The following is a 16,438-nucleotide window of genomic DNA, read 5'->3' as shown; positions in this document are numbered from 1 at the left end:
ACCGGTCCCTGTCACAGCAGTGCGGTGGATGAGGAGGGCAAGGGAACACACAGAAAACAGCTTCCCCACAGAGACACAGATTGCAAAGCCCCTCAGGCCATGTCCCCAGCCCACACCTGTCCTCCCACTATGTCCCTCAGCTCCTCAGGCCCCCTTCCTGGGAAACCCCAGAGCTAGCCGCCAGTCCTGTCTTCTGACCCACAAATACAGCGTCCTGCACCCTGATTTAGGTGTGGTTTTCTCTTGGCCAAGTGTCGTAGTTTTCAGCATGCAAGGCTTGCCCATCTTTTGTCTGATATATCCCTAAATAGTCATGTGATGGTATTGTAATTGCTATTACATTTCATTTGATTGCTTATTGCTAGTATAGAAATATGACAATTTTTGTCTATTGGCACATCCTGCAATCTCACCAAAAGTTACACATTTTTTTAATAAGCCTTCTGACCTCTCCATAGGCAATTACCGGGAAATGTTTAAGCAAACATGTTCCTTCCTGCCACCTGGTTTTGCCTCTCCACGTGGGACCTTGTAGCAACTGCCATCGCTTAGAGGACCCCCACATGAGAGTGGCCGGAGCCTACCTGTAAACCAGCCCAGTGCAGCTCACAGCAGAGCTGGGGTCGGCTGCCCCGGGGAAGCCTGAGGAGCCCCAAAGTGGAGTCAAGGTCCAAGGAAAGCACAGTGGGAAATGGGGAAGGGACTCAGTGATGTGAAGATCGGCGCACCTGACCCCTGCTCTCACCTTTCCTGCCCCAGAGACAGGGCTGTTTTTAAGGCAGTTGTCATCAAACTTTTCTGCTCCTGCACCCCCTGAAAGAACTGTGAAAAATTCGCCTTCCACTCTTAAAGTAGACATTTAACTTCTACTCTACGTCGTAAATGTAAGCGGTTGCAAAGGATATTACCGCTGGCCTACCATCATTATTACTGTTTTAATCGAGGTTGCTCGCGTTCAGTCTGCAGGGCTTCCGGGAGAAGGGCAGCTTTTATTCTGCAGTGATTCTAAGTCAGAAAGGTGAGAAAACAACGTTCAGCCTCAGAATTGTAGCCGGGCGGCGGCGGAGGCTGCCTGAGGACATCCGTCCAGTCCGGTTCACAGTGAACAGTATTAGAAGCAAATTTCTACAATCTATAATCACCCTCATTTTTACTAGAGATTTTCCCATTAACATTGATTTGTTGACAAAACAAGTCTAGTTTTGAGGAAACCTGACCTGATTATTGACGTAAGTACGGCAAGAATCCCCGTCCACAAGCCAGCCTCCCACCTGTGTCCTTTTACACACCGAACAGGACACAAACATGCTCGCTGAGTTCCTGAACTCTGCGGGGCGCAGGTGCAGAGACAGGGTGAATGTTTCGTTTGTTCGCAAAGGAATATGTTATCAATTGTCTGTAAATCGGCTGAAGATAAAAAGTTGTCTAAAATCTGGAAAGACAAACACTTTTTTTTTTTAAGATTTTATTTATTTATTCGACAGAGATAGAGACAGCCAGCGAGAGAGGGAGCACAGCAGGGGTAGCGGGAGAGGAAGAAGCAGGCTCATAGCGGAGGAGCCTGATGTGGGGCTCGATCCCATAACGCAGGGATCACGCCCTGAGCCGAAGGCAGACGCTTAACCGCTGTGCCACCCAGGCGCCCCCAAGACAAACACTTTTTAAACGTCAGCAGAAATTCATAAAATTAGAATAGTTCTCCTTAGCTCATTCAGTCCTGGGGAATTGATTCTTGTTCTTCTCGGATATCATTTTTTCACTAGTTGTGAAGATTTTGACCCAGCTCAGTTTATGATCTTCACGTTACTAGAAACCTGTACTCGCCGAGCATGAAACGCGGTTGCAGGAGGCTCTCAGGAAAGCACGTGAGTAAAAAGCAGGATGGTCCGCGAACGGTGGAAGGTGTACCGTGCCCTCGCTTACAGGTCTGATGGGAACTCAGGACAACGCAATGAAGGAATTTGGTTATTTCTGTGACACACAACACTTCAAGATGATAACATCCCAGGATATCTGACTTCTGGGAGTTTCATACGATTTTTAAAACACTTGTTTTAACAACATATCCACATAAATCCATTCTCCGAGGGTCTAGTATCGCCTGCTCAACAAGGCTTCCATGTAACACACCAAATACGCCTCATTAGTTTACTTTCTCAAAAAAATCTTTAAGATGTTCCAGGAGCTCTCTGGAAGATTTCAGCAAGATTGTGGTCAAAATGCTGTATTTCAGGGGTGCCTGCGTGGCTCAGTCATTAAGCGTCTGCTTTAGGCTTGGGCCATGATCCCAGGGTGCTGGGATTGAGCCCCGCATCGGGCTCCCTGCTCAGCGGGGAGCCTGCTTCTCCCTCTCCCATTCCCCCTGCTTGTGTTCCCTCTCTCACTGCCTCTCTCTCTGTCAAATAAATAAAATCTTTAAAAAAATACTTTATTTCATTTTTTTAAAGAACTATATTGGGTTGTAACTTTATTTATTGATTTACATTTTTAAAGATTTTATGTATTAGAGAGAGAGAGAGAGAGAGAGAGAAAGAAAGAAGTAGGTTCGCCTCTGAGCAGGGAGCCTGCTGTGGGACTCGATCCCAGGACCCCAAGATCACGACCTGAGCCGAAGGCAGGTGCTTCATCTCTTTACCGACTGAGCCACCCAGGCACCCTATTTATTTATTTATTTTAAGTAAGCTCCCTACCCCATGCAGGGCTCGAACTCACAACCCTGAGATCAAGCGTCACATGCTCTTCCAACTGAGCCAGCCAAGTGCCCCCCCACCCAAGACTTTATTTTAGAACTTGATTTTAGGAAGTATTTCCAAACAAAACATTGAAAGGTTTGAACATTTGATTAAATAGGATTACAAGTCGTTATGAACCGTAGCAGGTGTTCGTTTCACCACAGTGACAATAAAGATAAAGAGAAACGCAAGACCCTTCCGTAGTGGGAGCACAGTGTAGCTCTTGAAATGCTGAGACTCAGTTTCCTTAAGTTGTCAAAGCCGTGGTAAACAGAGGAAAATATGTTGCCAAAACATAGAATCCTTTGTATGAGGGAAGGGGGGATAACTTTCAAGGAAAAGAAAAACTTTCATCGATAATTTTTCATTAACGGTCGATCAATAGTTGAGGAAAACTTGGTTCTTTTAACAGAGAAAACACTGCGCCGTGACTCCTCGATTTACTTGCATTGACCTTCCTTTGCCCTGGAACCGACCACGCAGGCCCTCCCTTCCAAGATTTCGTTTCTAAAAGCCTTTCGAACTTCCCTGTTTACATCTAGATATTGCCCTAATGATGTGGTTTTGGAAGGTAGGCGAGGTTTGGTAGGGTGAGGTCCGGAGCCGACAGCCCAGAAAGAATTCTTGCACCATCTTTGGTGCCAAATGGTGATTTTATTAAAGCACAGGGACAAGACCCCGTCAGAAAGAGCTGCTGCCCCGGGTCGTGAGGGGTGACTGATTATATACTTGGCAGTTGGGGTAAGGAAAAAAGGAGGTTTTCAAAAGAACTTACGTATGCTAAGGAGGACCGACAAAATACTGGAGACCTTGCCACTGTCAAGTTAAGGTTGTTTTCCCCTCCAGCGAGGCATTAACATTAAGGCAGTTGGGAGTTTCAGGAGGAATATTCTACTCCGTCTGCCCCAAGGACTTGTCAGTGAAGGTGGACCGTCTCTTCTTCCATAACATCCTCCTGCTGAACAGGAGCGTAGAGGTGTCCCTACCTGCGGGTCCCCAGTTGGGGAGCACATAGGGGAGTTACGAAAGGGGGAGGCAGGCGAATCCAACGCGGACAACGTGGATGGGCCTCCTTGAGTAGAAAGGCTCGTCTGTTGGCTGACGTTACAGAGGGGAAGGAGTCTTGGCGCTCGGCAGGCAGGCACTGGAAAGACAACAAAATAGAGTTAAAAATGAGAAGAAAAGAAGCCTGATAAAAACGCCCATTGATAGTTGACCGTAATTTTCCTCCAGTCCAAGAGTTTTAACCAATCATTAAAGGAACGAGAGGGGATGTTTAAAGCGCCACTTTGAGTATTCGCGTCCGTTAGAAACCCAGAGGTACTTTTGTGGAAGTCGGGAACGTACACACGGCGCTGTGTGCTCATGCCAGCCTACATTCTACCTTGTGCGGCAGTTACAGCATCTAACGCCGTCCTGTTTTGTAGAGTGGCTTCAGGCATTTGTGTTACTTCGGTATTTAGCAGAGAAATGGCTCTGACTATGTGCTTATTAAGACCTTCCATGTGTCAAACAACACCCTCCCGTCCCAAAGAGGGAACAAAGACGGGTGCTAGGTGGTCATACCAATAAGACACAGAACGGGTCCACCATTGTTTTAAATTTGGAAGGTTGGCTGGGTTGGCAACAGTGTTAATAATGCGTCTGTGCGGGGCGCCTGGGTGGCACAGCAGTTAAGTGTCTGCCTTCGGCTCAGGGTGTGATCCTGGCGTTGTGGGATCGAGCCCCACATCAGGCTCCTCCGCTAGTGTTCCCTCTCTCGCTGGCTGTCTCTATCTCTGTCAAATAAATAAATAAAATCTTTAAAAAAATTAAAAAATAATGCGTCTGTGCATCGAGGCAAAACCCAGAGTACAGCGGGCTCTCCAGCCCAGGGGAAGCCATGGACATGACTTATAGCCGTAGAGCCGTTGGGTCCCAGCCAGGAGCCAGTCGTATAATACTGGGCTTTTCTGAAGTGCAGTCAGGATTGTCAAGGACTATTCAGTTTTGGAGGGCTATCCTTTGAATTTGTATAATTTCAGGCGCATATTTGATTGGGGAGTTATGGCTTGATAATAATCCCCTTGTCTTCAAATTGCTCCATGGGCACATAGGACTTGGGAGGCGTATTTGGAGTCAGTATAAAAATTCATTTTTAAGACTTTCGCCAATTGTAAAGCATAGGTGGGCACTATTAACCCTGCTTTTGGGGGCAGACGTGTTTGCTGACAGGGCTTTGGCCTCAACAGTCAGAGTTAGACTGACTATAACATACCCCGCTTTTCTTACCCCCTTTTCTATGAAACTACTGCCATTGGTAAACCAAATGTCATCTGCCTTTTTGATAGGGGCGTCTTTTAAATCCGGTCGACTAGAATAAACAAGATCAATAACCTCTGAACAGTAATGCTCTGTGGAAGTATGATGGTCGGGTCCAGGCATAAGGGTGGCTGGGTTTTAAGTTTGACAGGTTTTATGTATTATTTCAGGCACATCTATAAGCACAGCCTGGTATTTAATAAGTCAGCCTCCCATCATCCATTGGTGGCCTCTGGTCTCTAAGACACTGGGCCTGATATGAAGTCATTACACTCAGGGACTGTCCCGCAGTGAGCTTTGAGGCTCCTTTTACCAGGAGGACTGTTGTATGCTTGGCTAAATGCTTTACTTGCAATTATATATCAATAGAGGTGGCTTCTAGGATAAATATGACTATGAGGGATGAAACCATCAAGAAGCCCTTTTTGTTTGAGGTCCAGCCTTAGCAATATCTTGATTACAAGGAATCACTGGCAAGTGGGAGAGGACTTGCCTCAAGAGATAAGGGAATCCCCAAGTGCATCCTCTAATTGAATCATACAGAAAGTGGGGTCATCCGTTACCTCCACAAGCCCACAGTTAACCCCACGGAGTGGAGTACACTCTGGCTTTTAAGGAAAAACTTAATCATCTCAGCCACACAGAACTGGTCAAGGTGCTACTTAGGGTTATATGATCTTTCGGGAATTAATCCTGAATAATCATATGCCCACGGGGTCCTGTTATTATCCCCACAGAATAAAAAGCACAAGGATCATCTGTACATGAGCTGTTGTGGAGAAATAGGAAAGCTGTTTCTCTGAAGTTTACCTCAGGTTGGCCGGGCTCAGTTTTTAGGGCTTTAGGGGAAAAAGCCAGTTTTAGTTTTTAAATGACTTTAAGTCAAGAGAATGGAAGAAGATTGGAAACCTCAGCTGGAGAGCCATAGCCAGACATTTGAGGAAGCCAGAAGAGATCCAGCCTGGTTTATAATAGTATTGAAATTTAATCTTTACAAAGATAAGTTATTGAAACATTTTCTCTCTATACTATCCCTCATTTTTAATTGGAGATAGCCAAATCAGGACTAATTCATTGTAAAACAAGTCCAATTTTAACAAACTTGGCTTAATAATTTATAAGCAAGGATAGTGACAGATCATACAGCTCTTTCAGAATCTGTTTTGCTGGAACTTTTATAAGGAATCTCTAGGGTGAACTTTTAGGAGCCTGTCCAGGCCAGAAGCCAAGCCAAGCACTTGCCATCAGACATGCCTGCGATTCCTGTAGATGTGGGCGGATTCCTCTCCACGAGGTCCCCAAAGTAGCCTGAGGTTCCTGCACCTGCCAGGAAGTGACATTCTTTACTCACCTGGTGAGGCTGCTGGGAACTCTGTAAGCAAGGAATCCGGCCAACATTTCCAAGGGGCTTTATGGCTCCAGGTTTCATACAGTCAGCCTTAGTTCCTGAAAGCTGTTTGGTCATATCTGAGTCTATGCAAGTCTGTCTCTCAAATGTGACATTCCAGTCAAAGCCTTGATAAAATGACCACTGTTTCCAATGGTGTCCTGTTACAAGGAGAACAGGTTCTCTCTCTCTCTTTTTAAAGATTTTATTTATTTATTTGTCAGAGAGAGAGAGAGCACAAGCAGGGGGAGCCGCAGGCAGAGGGAGAAGCAGGGAGCCGGATGCTGGACTCGATCCCAGGACCCTGCGATCATGACCAGAGCTGAAGGCAGACGCTTCACCGACTGAGCCATCCAGGTGTCCCAAGGAGAACAGATTCTTACAGAGTTTCTGCAAATGACTAGGATTGCCTGGAAGAAAGAATACTTGCGGAGACCTTTTGAATTTCTGAGGGTTCAGGTAGAGAGAAAAGTTAAAGGCTTCCATTTGTTCACAAATGAATACTTAATCATGTTTTTGTAAGTCATGGATATCTTAAGAGCAGTTTCCTTAATCTGGGAGAGTACACATTAGAGAAGCAGCAATGTTTCAAACAAGAGTCACAAAACTATAATCATCGTTTTAGTTCATTTAGTCCCCGGTTACTAATTCTTGTTCAGTTTGAATGCAGCTGTTAGTTAGTTCTGGAAATTCTTACCCATTCCAGTTTTAAGATTTTAAAGCTATCAAATACTTGTATTTGTCCTAAGTCCTTTATATGACTGACCTTGAAGATGAAACTCATTTTGCCAGGGACTAAGAACAATTATAAACGACAAAAACTCAGGAGGGACACGGTTAGAGACTTGAGGAGCGGTGGCAGTGTGGCTGGCGAGGAAATCACGTTATCTCTGGGACACACGACCTTTAATACACAAAATACCCAGTGGTGACCTTGGAGTAGAACATATAAAACTTCAGGAACTGTGTTCACCTCTACAAGAGTTACATCATGACCCCGCAGCACAGGCTTCCGGAGAAACTGAACACACCAAATAAAAAGGCCCAATGGGTCAAAGAGACTTCATTTACAATTTAAATCTTGAGAAGCTTGTTAAAAACAGCAACAACTCAGGAATCTATAGCACGAGTCTAAATTGGATTGCGGATCATTACAAAACTCAAAACTGATTTAACCAAGGTGACGATAAGAGATTCCAAAGACAAGTACGCGGGGTTATATAGTTGTTAGCAAAACTTAGCTCCTTTACTATTGAGAAGTTTGGGGTTTTTTTAAAGATTTCATTTGTTTATTTGAGAGAGAGAGACAGGGCACTAGTGGGGGGAGCGGCAGAGGGAGAAGGAGAAGCAGACTCCCCCCTGAGCAGGGAGCCCGATGTGGGGCTCGATCCCAGGACCCTGAGATCATGACCTGAGCCGAAGGCAGACCCTTAACCCCCTGAGCCACCCAGGCGCCCCGACACGTCTGTTTTAATTGAACCAACATCCCTAAATTTGCTTTAGGAGCGACTAGTTCCCAGATCATGTGAACTTGACACCCCCCCCTTAGTTTTCGTCTGCGTTTTGAAGTGTCCCCTCTTCACCTGCACCTGCCATCAGACCCCTAACTAGAGCTCTCGGGGCGCTCTCCTGCAGTCCCCGCTGGTGGCCGAGAGCACCTCACATTTACGACGTGCACGGACACCCCTAGACGAGATAGCGAAGCCCGCTCGTGCTCGTGCACAGGACGGCGTGGGCCCAATTTTCAATACCTCCTCTATTTTCCTTGGAACATGGAGGAACATGTTTCCTGGAAGTTCGCATTTCAAAGAAAGGCTCTCGGGGTCCTGGAGGAGCGGGAGGGGCAGGACGTAGAGAATCTACATCCTACAGACGCAGGGGGAGCAGCTCACGTTCCTCGGTGGAGGCGGGGCTCCTCTGCAGGGTCGAGAGGCGCCAAAGTCTGGGCCCTTTTAGCTGATTGCTGTTTAAAAAGACCTCTTCCTCCTTCTTTTCCTTCAGTCTCAGGTGATTCCGAGCTGTGTTTACGTTTTAAACATCTATAATTTTAAGGGACAGAGAAAGGATGTAAAGAGTTTTTTTCTCTAGAAGTTTCAGAGTAATTGCTATTTAAAATGTATCCTTTTTCTTAAGTACAGGACCATTTTGTTCCCATACCCTGGTCTTTTATAAAACCCGCAAGTGTTCTGAGAGGAGCAGGTGAGGTGTGGGGACGGGAAAGGCCTGTGGGCTTGGACTTGATTTCAGGGCTGCATTCCTGGCTTCGTAGAGATTTGGAAGACAATGGCAGTTGTCTCTAATTCCCAAAGAACTGGATTACAGCCTGAATATCAAGAGATTGGACCATCTTTAACTAATGTTTGTTTTCTATCAGGTGGATTTTTAGCTAAAATGAGAATCAAAAGACATATATCTTTATATGTGTGTGCTTTTTAAGCTTTTATTTAAGTCATCTCTACACCCAATGTGGGGCTTGAACCAAGGACCCTGACCTCAAGAGTCCCAGGCTTTACCGACTGAGGCAGCCAGGTGCCCCACATTCTAACTTTGTAAAGTGTGTATGAAGCATTTTCACAGAAGCCTTCTTTCTGGCTACGGAACTGATCCCTGGCTTTTGTTAGCTCCTGAGTAACTGGCCTTTGGAAGATCCGTGGTCGGAGGGCCCGGGGAAGTCGTGCTCCTGTTTTGTCTGTGAAGGGCGTGAGTGACTTCTCTCTAAGGCTGGTAGAGTATTTTCAAAGCAGAGGTAAAGGGGATTTATAATTTCCAAGCTGGGTTGCTGTCGGGGGACAGGGACTGTCTGGCGGTGGGGGGTCTGGGACGCAGCGGCTGGTGGAGCCACACAGCCCGGATGGCAGGGCCCCCACCAGTCCCCCTGCCTGTGTTTGATTAGCTCAGCTTCCAGCATTTGCTCGAGCCGCCCGCATGAGCTGAACCTGGAGTGTAGGCCCGAGTGCTCTCTGTGAGTCTTGTAGGGAAAGGGAAGTCGAAACAGCAGATGAGGCCGAGTTTTTTGTTTTTTTTTAAGATTTTAGTTATTCGACAGAGATAGAGACAGCCAGCGAGAGAGGGAACACAGGCAGGGGGAGTGGGAGAGGAAGAAGCAGGCTCATAGCGGAGGAGCCTGATGTGGGGCTCGATCCCAGAACGCCGGGATCACACCCTGAGCCAAAGGCAGACGCTTAACCGCTGTGCCACCCAGGCGCCCCAGAGGCCGAGTTTTAAGAAGAGGAGTTTACACTGGATGTGATTTATTTATTTTTTAAAAAATATTTCATTATATTTTTATTAGCTATAGGGTTGTATGAGTGGCCAAGATCTGACATACTTCTGCATGATACAATCCTCACACGTCGAGAGCTCTCTAGAAAGGAAGTTTTGCTTTTAAATGTAGCCAGTTTGAAGGATCCGTTGTCTGGCCATTGACAAGTAGGGTCTATTCACAGGGACTCAAACCAAAAGCCTTTTAACAGCTTAACCGAAGACCAAGACGTGTCCAGACGGGGCAGGGATGGCGCAGCCCCCATGATCCAGAGTTTACTCCCAAAATTCATCTAAGAAAGCAAAGGCTTCAACCCCGGGTGGTAAGGGTCCTGTGGTGAAAGCGGCGTCTCTGGTCTCCCGCGAAACTGGGAGACCTGCAGCCACAGAGCCACGTCTGGGAGGCCGGGCAGGCGCTCCTGGAACAGGGCTCTGCAGCACCAACCAACAGCGGAGGTGGAGACACGTTCCTGGGGGCGGGAACCGCCCACGACAAACAGCCGAGAGCTGGCCAGGGCAGGCGGCTGCGGTCCCCAGCCTACTCGATGGGCCACGTAGGTGCACCAGGTACGCGCACCCTCCAGAAGGGGGAGACCGCACACCGTGTTCCCACTCAGGCCTTGGGTCTTCGGGGCCACACTGAGACCGAGGACATGCCTGGGGGTTGGGGACCGTGTGCTGTTTTACCACGTACCTCACTGCATGGACGGTTTCTTGAGGTTGGCAGGTCACCTGTCAACCTAACCCATTCCGTGACCAACGTACCCAACACAGGAGTCTTCTGCAGGGGGCGAGCCCTCTAACAGCTGGGCCACCACCTCTGTGGCTTTGGCTTCCACGATGTCCCTTAGCAACAGCCTGGAACCCACAGCAGTCTGTCCCCACTGCCAGCGGGCTGGCGGGAGCCGTGAACTCCCCGTCGGTGGGGCTGGGTCAGCAGCGGCAGCTAGGGCCTGCGCCTGCCTTCCGCCCTATGGGAATCCCTTTTCAGGACAAACTGCATCAAGGACACAAAGGAAAACAAAGACCAGCTCTGGGAGGAAGTGGATCAGAAACCAGAGTATCGGCCAGATCTAACCAGAGTCGCTAGGCCCAAGGAGCTAGCCTCACAAGTGTCTCCTCCTAAGAACCGAATTTAGGAAGAGAGGACGGGGACTATCACCACTCTCTCCCTCCGACTCCGCAGATAGAGATTCCAGGAGGCTCACATGGAGAGAAATCTTACCTTCTGCCAGCCGCTGTCCACGTGTCCAGCATCTCTCAGCTGCTGTCACGTCCAGGGCGAGCGCAGTCTCATGAGTTCAAGTATCTTGCTGGCTACCCCATCTGCCGGAGAGCAAGACTCCCCGTCCCCTTCTAGGTCCTTCTGGCCAGACTAGAATCACACTGACATGAGACAGATTCACGGGAGGAAATCAAATGTAATGGCATGAGTGTGGGGAACCCACACACACGTGAAAATTCCAGAGACACGCGGGCACGAGGAGGTCCCTGTGTCATCGTGAGCTCAGGAGAAGGGGCTGCGGGTCTGGGACGTCAGAGGGAAGGAACGCAATGCCCAGGAGGGTGAGAAAGTCAGTGTTGGGGTCACAAACATCTGCGGCCGCCGGGACACCGTGGGACCCCGAGGACTGGGATCCGACAGACCCTGCCCGGTCCCCCCTGTCCCCCCGACCTGGTTCCCGTCACAGTGCGGGTCACCCACGCCGGCCACACTCCTCCCGGAGCAGGTCCTCTATCGGAATTCTTCTTAGGCGGCTGGTTGAGGGGGAGGAAAAGAGCTGGTCCTGCGGCTGCTGGATCGTCTTCCTGCCCAAGTGGCTGGGGCCGCCCGCCTGGGGCCCTACAGTAGAAACTCTGGAGAGGCAGAAAAACAGGAAGGTAGTACAAAGCCTCCTGCTCCAGAGACATCCGAGGTGGACAGCTCCAGGTGACCACTGCCCCCAGAGGCGTCCGACGCAGACGGTGTCCAGGAGAGTTCTGGGGAACCTTCGAAGTCTGGGTGGTCCCTGTGCTCCGAGGCTGGGGTCACACGGAAGCACGTCACCAGTTCATCCTATGACATTGGTGGGAGCCTGAAACTAAGTTCGGATCGTGATACCACAGTAAGAAAAAACACTGGACCATTTTCCCTGAGGAACGCACGTGCAAAAAACCTGAATCGAATGATAGCAAATTAAATTCTAGAGATTACCGCCTCACAACCAAGTAGGGTCTCTCCTGGGAATGCAAGGACGGTCTAATGACATACTTACTAAAAGCTAAAGAAGAAAAACATTTGATCATCTTCAGGAATACCTGACAGATCAAAGAGCAAGAATAATCATCATTTTAGAAGCAAGAATAATTCCGTAAAGCGTACATGACAAAAAACGCACACGCTCCCCAAAACAAGCTTCGGACCATGGGAGGGGGAGCCGGTGGGTCCAAGACCTTTATTAACTATTGTTGGCTGCCCTACACGGGGAGCCCCCTCAGAGCCCGAATTCCTAGTCCTTCATCTACAGAAATGCAGGGTCCCAGCCTGCCGCCAGGCCGGGCGGGGACACGGGGGTTTCCGTGTGGTGCCGGGCTTCAGGCCAGGCTTCCCCTCTGAACCACGTGTGCCGTCCCGCCTGTCGCTGCTCTCAGCTCCCGCCTGTTTTGAAGGCTGGGACGCGGGCCTTTCCAGCAATTCTGCACGCTCTCCGATTTTCCTTCCACACTTTCCTTTTCCGCTGCATCAGCCAGGGCTGGTTTCGGCTCCTTCCTCGTGAAGGGTGTTTGTCAGAAATCCGCAGTCAACATCGCGGGTAACTGTGACATACGAGCAGGTTCCCTTCTGTCACTGACAAGCCCGCCACCAGCGCCACCCCCGAGAGTGGGGGCAATGCAATCAGACGGGAAGGACGAATGACATTTGTTTTTTTTGTTTGTTTTGTTTTTTTAAAGATTTATTTATTTATCTGAGACAGAGGGAGAGGGAGAAGCAGACTCCCTGCAGAGCAGGGAGCCCAGGACCCTGGGATCATGACCTGAGCCCAAGGCAGACACTTAACTGACTCAGCCACCCAGTCGCCACGACCAGTGACATTTTTTAAATGCCGGAAAGGAAGAGGTGGAACTGTGAGTGCTGACCCAGCGCACTGGCCCCCAAGGTTCCAGGAGGGCAGCGTCCTCCTTTGCTTTTCTTAAAGATTTGTTTATTTATTTGAGAGAGGGCGAGAGCAGGGGGAGGGGCAGAGGAGAATCTCAGCCGACTCCCTACTGAGCGTGGAGCCCAACACAAAGCCTGCTTGACCCTAGGACCCCGAGGTCATGACCTGAGCTGAAATCCAGGGGCCAACACGCCCCACCGCCCCACCGACTGAGGCTCCCAGGCGCCCGCCCGAGGGAAGGAGTTTCGTCCTCCTGCTCGCGATGTGGGTTGAACCGGGCCTGACACTTGGTAAGTGTTCAGCTCATATTTGCCAATGAAATCAATGGATTAACCAAGAATAATAAAATTGAAGACAATAAATGGAGAAAGTCTGAACAAATAAGAATTCAATAAAATGTGTGCTGCTAGGGAAGCCTATAAAAATCAGGTCTTTCTCAAGTACTAGCAGTAACAGGTTTGAAAGTGGAAAACTTCTCACCCATGAGAGCACAAGAACAAAATACCTAAGGATAACTACAATACGACTTGTTCAAGACATCGAGACACGTCTGAATGTCGCAGGGACGTGTGCGAGACGTCATTCGTGACAGCAAAGACGGACAGGAGCTCCGGGCTTGCTGAGAGCCTGAGGCCTCACCGTGGGTCCAGAGAGATCCGTGACCCTGCCTGAGCCTCCTGGTGCCTTGCGCACGCAGACGGCATTACTGCTCCTTTTCAGTGGTTGTTTTTTTTTTTTGTTTTTAATTTTTTTTTACAAGTGTACATTTTACCGAAATAGAGCAGATTTGTCACATGAAGTGACTCAGACGGGAGGAGGACATGTGGGTTCCGCGGGGGAGGCGGAGGAAGGACCAGCACTGGGAACACCTAACTGGTCCCAGGAAAACCAGGCGCCTCACCGGGAACCCCAAACATAGGAAGAGGAGCCAGGGAATCCAGTCAGCGTGACGATCGCCCCTCCCTGGCCCGCCCCCGGGTCCAGCAGCCCCTCACGGCTCCCCCACTGCCCCCCACAGCCCCTCATGTGCTTGGTCACTCCCTGCGTGAGCCCTCAGCACCCTCGCCCCCTCTCCCTGCAGGCTCCCCACTGACCACCCACGGGGCACCTTCCACGAGGCCGGGAGTGCGCCCGAGGAGACACCACGGTGACTGGTTCCATTTTCAGCTCCTGCACACTCACTGAGGCCGGTGGGAGCACGGTTTCCACCTGGCCCCCACGCCCAGAGCCTCTGCCACGGTCACAGCACCCGGAGCTGGACATGGCGCTGGCCTTGCCCCGCGTGAAGGCGCTGTGCTGGAGAGGGACACGCACCCTGTCGCCAGGTCCCTGGAGCTCTGGGGGGCGTGGCCTAGCAGGGTGACCCAGGAAGGCAGGCGGGGGATGGAGGCAAAGCCTCTGGATGGGCAGTGCCCCAAAGGGGACCTCAAGGGACAGGGGCTCAGCATTCCTGGAGCCTCCAAAGATCCAGAAGGACCATCCTGAGGACAGTCGATCTGTCCCCCCTCCCCTCCCTGCCCTGCCCCGCCCCTGGCCGTGCAGGGGAAGGGCTGCAGCCCCTCTCCTGCCCACACGCGGCTTTCCTGGGGGCCTGGTCGGGGTCCTCAGGGCTACACTGGGCACAATATTCTGAAGGCCCCGGGGGTGTTTTGCAAGCTCTGGAAGTGACTAGGAAAGCCTTGGCCACGGTCTCTGGGGGTGGTGGGGTGGGGATACAAGCCCTTTGTTTCCCTAGAGACCTGGGGCAGCCCTCCCCGCTCTGCCTGCCGCTGACCCTGAGGACAGAACGTCCGGCCCCAGAGGAGGGCTGATCCGCTGCCTTTCTAGACCCTCGAGAAAACGCCGTCCTGGGGAACGAGCCGCCGCGCTGACCGTTCTGTTTCCCTTTCTCTTCCAGGAGAGCACAAGCTTTTCCACGAGTTCCCAGGGATGTCTGTACTGTGCCGGGCTATTTTTGGGAGTCGGCGTGACGAAACCATCAGAACTCTAAACAACCAGCTGTCACTCCGTGTCCCTGGTGCGTAAGGAGCCGGTCTTTCCAAAGGAAGGGCGTCAGGTGACGGGAGCCTGGCCGGCCCTCGCCTGGAAATGTTCAAAACAGGAAGGAGTCCCTAGAGCAGAGGCCCGTTCCTGCCAAGGGCTAGACAGCAGTCCCAGGGGCCGGAGGCTGCTGTTGACTCACCTCTGGCCGCGTGAAGCAACAGCTCAGCTGCTCCTCCGAGAAGAGGCTGTGTGATAACAAACAAGGTGGCGCGGCCCGCAGGCGGAGCAAACACTGCCCTGTGGCCCCGGCAGGTGGCGGCCGCGGAGGGAGACCAGAGAAGCACAGATGTGGCCCGCAGCCACACCCAGAGGCTCAGACTGTGGCTCCAGCTCCCGGCGCGCGGCCGCCGTGCCCGCCGCAGGGGCCCCGGGGAAAGAGGCTAAGGGGCTGGTGTGTCCTGGAGGGGACGGAGCCGGCTCCTGAATGACCTGAACGTGCTCAGGAACCCGGGCCGCCCTTGGCTGAGCTCCGCAGCCTGCTGTGACCAGCACCCCCAGGGTCAGGCCGGCACGCGGAGGCCATGCGTCGTCCTGACCGGAAGCGGCAGGGCTGAAGGTAGTCGTGCCCCCAGGCAGCGGTGGGAGGTACAGGCTCCCCGTTTTGCAAGGAGGACACAGACAGGTGCAGTGATGAGCTGGTTCTCAGCGAATGTTGGATCCCCAAGACAGGGTCAGTGATGAGCCTGGGGGGCTGGGGGCAGTGGTGCACTAAGGGGGCTTCGTGGAAGCCCCCTGACCACAGCCAGCGTGGTGGAGTTCTGACCCCCAGCACTTCGGCCCTGCTTAGTCTGGCTCTGTCCTATGTGCAGATCAGTGGGGCTCTTTCTGGCATCGTCTGGAGGGGCCAGGGTCGGACTCTGCAGGGAAGGCCATGACATGCCCGACAGAAGAAGAGGGACCCACCAAAGTTGCAGGGACGGGCTGGCTCAGGTGGCTAGAGAAGAGGTGGTCACACCAAGTGTGGGAGGCAGAAAAGGAGCTCGCTGAGCCGCGGCAGGGGGAGGGGAGGAGGCTTCGCTGGCGCTCCGGGAGCTGGACGTTGCTGTGGAATGACCCCAGGTGCAGCGGACACAGTCTGGGAACCACAGCAGGCTCCTCCAGGACTGGGGGCCAGGGAGTGACCAGAGGGAGCATGAGGGGCAGCAGTGTGTGGACTGGGAACAGGGCGGGGAAGGGTGGGAGGTCAGGAGCCCGAGTGCCCAGAGTGGAGCTGGGTGGCACACCGGCAGGGCCCAGGATTCCCACCAGGGCCGCGCTCTTGAGCTCAAAGCCAGCGCGGTCCCTTAGGAGGATAAAACCAGCCACCAGTGGCTTGTTTCCTTGGCCGACGCTTTCCCAGGACTGGGGTGGGTGGAGCTGGCCAGAAAGACTGTGCATGCCCACGGGAGCCGAGGGCCACCCACCCAGGAGCACTGAGGGTGGTGTCACTCCCAGCTGAGGGTGAGCGCTGGGCTTGGACAACCGCAGAACTCACTCCCGAGCCAGCCCTCGGGCTCTCGCATCACCCTGGACACCCCCGGGCCACATGCCAGCCTGGGATTAGCCACCTGGGGTCCTTCTCTCCTGCTCACCTGCTG

The 16,438-nt window shown here is 51.6% G+C and overlaps 1 long non-coding RNA gene across 4 annotated transcripts; it reads right to left on the bottom strand.

Annotated features, from left to right (window-relative positions):
• Positions 1 to 2,383: 2,383 nt before the first annotated feature.
• On the bottom strand, positions 2,384 to 14,992 carry LOC148109748 (uncharacterized). 4 transcript variants are annotated; one of them, XR_015724684.1, is made up of 5 exons: positions 14,691 to 14,992; positions 10,907 to 11,538; positions 10,447 to 10,678; positions 6,385 to 8,459; positions 5,819 to 5,872 (listed from the first exon to the last, which is right to left on the bottom strand). It is a non-coding gene; the product is annotated as an uncharacterized LOC148109748 (long non-coding RNA). The 4 variants fall into 4 exon arrangements; XR_015724685.1 differs by having other exon boundaries at positions 6,385 to 10,678; positions 10,907 to 11,067; positions 11,357 to 11,538; XR_015724683.1 differs by lacking the exon at positions 5,819 to 5,872 and adding an exon at positions 2,384 to 3,876 and having other exon boundaries at positions 6,385 to 10,678.
• Positions 14,993 to 16,438: the final 1,446 nt, after the last annotated feature.

The sequence above is a fragment of the Ursus americanus genome, chromosome 6, assembly GCF_024610735.1.
Source record: "Ursus americanus isolate L20-20 chromosome 6, mUrsAme1.1.p, whole genome shotgun sequence".
Taxonomy (NCBI): Eukaryota; Metazoa; Chordata; class Mammalia; order Carnivora; family Ursidae; genus Ursus; species Ursus americanus.
Note: the sequence above shows the minus strand (reverse complement) of the source record. Positions and strands in the feature narration are given on the sequence as shown.